The following is a 5,275-nucleotide window of genomic DNA, read 5'->3' on the forward strand; positions in this document are numbered from 1 at the left end:
ATTAAGAATTTTTTAAGGTAACTTACATACAAGGCTCATCTCTGGCAGTGACAAGACAACATGGATGTCCTCTGTGCCCTGAGGCAGATGCTAAGGGGTTATATAGAATGGGGCAAGATAGATAGAGGTACCAGGGTGTGATCTGCCCCAGATAAGGGAAAAAATGTTTGCCCTGGGGTAAGACAATGGACTGTTTCAGGAACCACAAACTAGTACCCTGTGGGGCATTGAGGAGGGGTCAAACAGAAAGTCTCTGAGAGGATTTTCAGGAAGCAATCTCTCTTCTGACCAGAATCTAACTGGCAGGCCCAGCAGTGGCTAAATCACGACATAGTCTCTCCTCTATACTTCTTAACTCTCCAAACCCTCCCTCTTCAGCATATGACATGAATCCATGACTATATCCATCAGAAATAAGTCAGCATGACAAATGCCACCCTAACTATCTCAAGTAGAAAGAGATTTAATATAGGGAATTAGAGTATTAATCATTGAAAGTTCTGGAGAAATGAAATTGAAAGAAATAACACTCTTGGTTTTAAGGTAAACTGGAAATACAGGAATCATGCAGAAACCACTGATGATGGTATCACTTGCCAATAGAACTAAAGCAAGTGATTAACAGAACCTCACTCAAACTCTAATGCAAACTCACATTTGCATTTTCCCGAGTCTCTTTTTAATGCTGCTGGATCATAATAGTTTCTCCTTCTTTTCTGCCTCCCAAATAACATGTGGATCCTTATTATTGGCAAAATTTAACCCTAAACTTTGTTATCAATGGAGTCTCAGATACCAGTGATGCAGAAGCAAGTGTAAATCAAGGTGTGGATTATGTTGATTTGACACAGACAATCTGACACTGTCTATCCCTTTGACAATTCAATATTAATATACACCCTTTTGCCTATATTTAACTTTCAAATGACAAAAAAAAAGCATCAAGTCCTACTTTCACATAACATGCTCTGACCATTTCTGAAGTAAAGAAAGTGCCTTTTCCTTCTATCCCCAAAATGAAATAGTAACTCCCAATAGACTTTGCCCATTACTGGGTGATGATTTTTCCTCTTCTACTTCAGTCACAAACTGCCTTTGATATTTTTTTTAATTTGAGATAAAATTATAAGTTTACCTATAATGAATTATGGAAAATAGTAAAGAGAAGAGAAGGAACATAAATTGATATAGGTGGGCATATGTATGTATCTCAAAGCAAGCAGAATAAAACTTTGCTTAGATTCTAAAGTCTTGGTTTCTGTAATTGGTCACAGTGTCATAGCTGTCATTTACAACTTTAGTCTTCCTTACTTAGTCAATATTTCCTTTGATCTCAGCTTGATCATAGTTATTTAACTAGAGATGTGATCCAGAACCTTTATTCCTAAAGGGTTGGAATCCTTAGAGTCCTGCCTGCATTGGTTTGCTATACCTTCCATCAACTTTTACCACTAGACTCAAAATTGCAAAGAAGTCCTCCAGACAATCACTTGAATTCCACACTTAATACATACTAACCTTGATTCAGCTATGTAGCAGCCACCCTATTTCCTCTTAATAATCATAATCAATTAACACAACTGATAGCATATTTTTTTTGTCTTTACATTAATGAGATGCTGAATCCTAAATAGGACAGCTGGAAATTTCAGCTTTCACTTCATTGGAAGAGTTCTTCTTATCTTTCTGGAGGGGGAACTAACACTCTACACCAAGAAGGCATGAAGTTATTGTGGCTGGAACCAATCTGGTCATGTATATTATCACTGGTAGTAGTTAGAGGGGATATATATACCTCTTGGCACATTACTTTGAGTACTCTGGCTATGAAACAAATGGCATTATGTATTGGTCATTGGTTCAGAGCACATACTGAGACTTTAAGTGCAGATATCCAAACTCACAATGTGTCGTCAATCAATGGCACCAGATTGAACCTTCAATAGGCTCTTCCATAGTTTGGCCTATTTCTGTGTGTTGTGGAACATGGTAAAATCAGTAAGCGAGCAGGATAAAGTTCTTTACCTTCTCTGCTATGATTTATGAGTGTGTGTGTGGATACCATGTTGATAAATGAGGGATTCTGTAAGTCCATTGATATTGGTAATAGTAGAAGGACAAATCACTACCCCATAAATGATATAAGAAATCACTTATAATCAACTTGCCACCTGGTAGATCACAATGGTGCTATATTGGATTCTTGGCATTTGTCTTTGCTGTTGGTAGGTTGGACACTCAGAATTGGGAGTAAATAATCTGAAAAACTGAGAAATGATGACTTAGTTAAGGTAAATGGAGGGTCAGGCAGGGAAAGCCTTTTTCTCATACCTGAGTCTCTTCAAGCATATTATTGCTCATATCACTTATATAAAGCTCTGTCTCCATCAAATATAAAAAAAAAAAAAAACTGTGAAAAAAATGTTTGCATTTGCATCTTCTTTCTCATTCACACCTCAGTGGTTCCTAAGGAAATTGGCAGACAAAATCTCCTTTATAATTCTACAGGCTGATCATTCTATCTCAGTTCAAATAGCTAGATCAGATATTATCTTCCAGCTTTCTCATATTGAAAGCCAGAAACTCGTCTCAAAATAGAAAATTTGAAACATGTCTCAGAATAGACAAACTTCAATGAGTACAATATTGGTATTACCAAAATAATTTTAAGAATAATAATATCAAGCAATTCCATGTCACTTAAACTGCCGTAAATTCTTTATACACAGCAACTAATTTAATCCTCATAACACCCTGAGAAGGTAGGTCCTAAGTAACCCTCATTTTATTAATTGGGAAATTAAGGGACAGTGGTTAATTCACTTGTCAAAGGCCACACAGCTACAATCTGGTGGAGCTGGATGCAAAGCTGGGTATTTTGTTTTTAAAGTGTATGCTTCTATTTTATTAGCTATATGTCTCACAGTCATCCCACCTTGGCACTTTTTTGTTAACCTTAGTTTGAACTTTCATAATTAATCTGCCTCCTAATTTGCTGTTGAATCTCTTTAAAAGAAAAATCAGTACTTAGTCTGAGCACTGGCATTTTCCGAAGATTTTGAATTAAGTCATATATTTTATCCTAATTTAAATCTTAAAACTTTTTTTTTTTTTTTACTTTAGACGCTGCTATCTTATTATTCTGATCATCACCAGGGCTTCTAAGAAAAACTCTGATTTTATTTTTTTAGTATTCAAGTTTCTTACCAATCAATTCATCAGATGTAGTCTCAAATAGAATTGTTAATTATATGTCCAAAACCTCTGATTTATCTAGAGACTTGTTCCTCCACTTAAAAAAAATTAAACATTGTGCTGTTTTAATGGTATGTTGAAGATTCTATTACATAGTCTTCACCAATTTCTGAGCCTGGGTATCTAAACAGGTTTGTGATAATTAAACTGATAAAAATGAAATAGAGACATTTCAACATCATTGAAATGTTGTAAGTAAGCCCGGATTTGTTTGAGATTTGGTGTTGAGAGTTGGTTAAATTTGGAATATTAAATTAGTAGAATGATTGATAAAATGGAAACCAAATGGATGTTTACCAGATATATAGGATGACTTTTATCTTCCTAATTGCTATTTTGGAGTCATTTAGCCTTTTGGCTGAATTCTTGAGAAGTTGAGAGAAGCAGCAATGTCACAAGAAATATATTGTCACATTTAGCAGTACATTCCATCCCCGCCTAAGGCCATTTGTAAACAATGTAAAGATTATGCCAGAAATATTAATCGAGAATGTTAGTCTCGAATTGCCTATAGCATCTTGCATCAGTGGATGTCTGGAAGGAAAACAGTATTGCCAATGTAGCTGCAAAATCTAAATGATACTTCTACAATGCATGAAATTGAATTACCCTCAGGTGCTTTGGCAAACCCATAACCACAGATCAAGATTCCCTTTCCTTCCTAAAGCAAGTAACAAGCTGCAACCCTTTTTGAATTAAAAGCTGTATTAGCTTTTTGAATACTAATAAAACAGTCACACTCAACAAGCCATCTGCAAACATGTTATTTTCAGAGAAAAAAGAATATTGGCATTGAATCTTGGAGACAGTCACACTTGACAATGATATAAAAAACTTTTACCATTGCTAGAAAAGAGGGAATTAAGGCTGATGTGTAAAAGAAACAAAGCATACCATCTCTACAATAAAAGATTTCTTAAAGGACAAATGGCATCAGCATGAAAGCCTGGTTAAGAGCCCAATGTTAAATATTCACTGAGCTATTTATTTGACCTAAGTTGCATCTTTAATCTACATAAATGAAACACAATTTTCTATTTTCTCATTTTGCCTATTTTCTTTCTCATCTCTCCTTTCTCTCTTAGTCCATCTATCTCATTTTTTTGCATCTATAAAATTATTCTCATATTTTTCTAAGTCTTCTGATATATGATCACAAAAACCATCATAGACATTGATTTTATGAATTCCAGTGTGGTTGCCACCTAAGAATTCTGCAACCTCTAGAATTTCTGCTGATAAATTTATAATTCTAGCTCACCTCCATAATATATATTTATATACTATTGTTTCCAAGCCACAGTTTATTAATGAAGAAAGTCACAAAAGGGAATTAATTAGTTCTAAATCAAAGGCATGCTCTCTAACTTCACCAGGCTATCATTACTATTCAATTAAAAAAAATATGCATTGACTATTGTGTGATATCATGTTCCTTTCACTGGTTATGCAAGAATTCTAACTTCACTAGTATCCTTATAATTTATAATAGGATACTAGATACATATATACTTTTTCTTACATCCACGCAGATACCACATCTAGACTATTCTACCATGTAATTTCTCTTCAATTTGAAAAGTGTTTCTTTCACTTTTCTCTTCCATTTTCTTTGTTATTATCTTAGTACTGGCTCTCATAATTTCTATCTGAAGTACCACACATGCTGACACTAATTCCTTGTCCTTTCATCATCCATTCCCTTCACTGTTCAAGAGTGAGCTGTCTAAAATGCAAATCTTGTCATGTGACTTCATGCTTAAAAATCCTTCCATGGCACTCCATGACATTTGGAATCAATTCATAGCTTGAGAATGACTTACATGACCTTTAATGAGCTGGCCTGGGCTAGCCACTGACTCATTTTTTCTATGCCCCCTTGTTCCCTCTGGTCTAGCAACTTATAGTTCCCTGAACATTCCAGATTCTCTAACCATCCAATGTTTGCACTTGCTACTGCCCCTGCACAAATGCCTAAACCCACAAGAAACTATTTCCTGAGCAAACTGAATGATCTTTA

Source organism: Pteropus alecto, unplaced genomic scaffold (assembly GCF_000325575.1).
Source record: "Pteropus alecto unplaced genomic scaffold, ASM32557v1 scaffold258, whole genome shotgun sequence".
In the NCBI taxonomy this organism is placed as follows: Eukaryota; Metazoa; Chordata; class Mammalia; order Chiroptera; family Pteropodidae; genus Pteropus; species Pteropus alecto.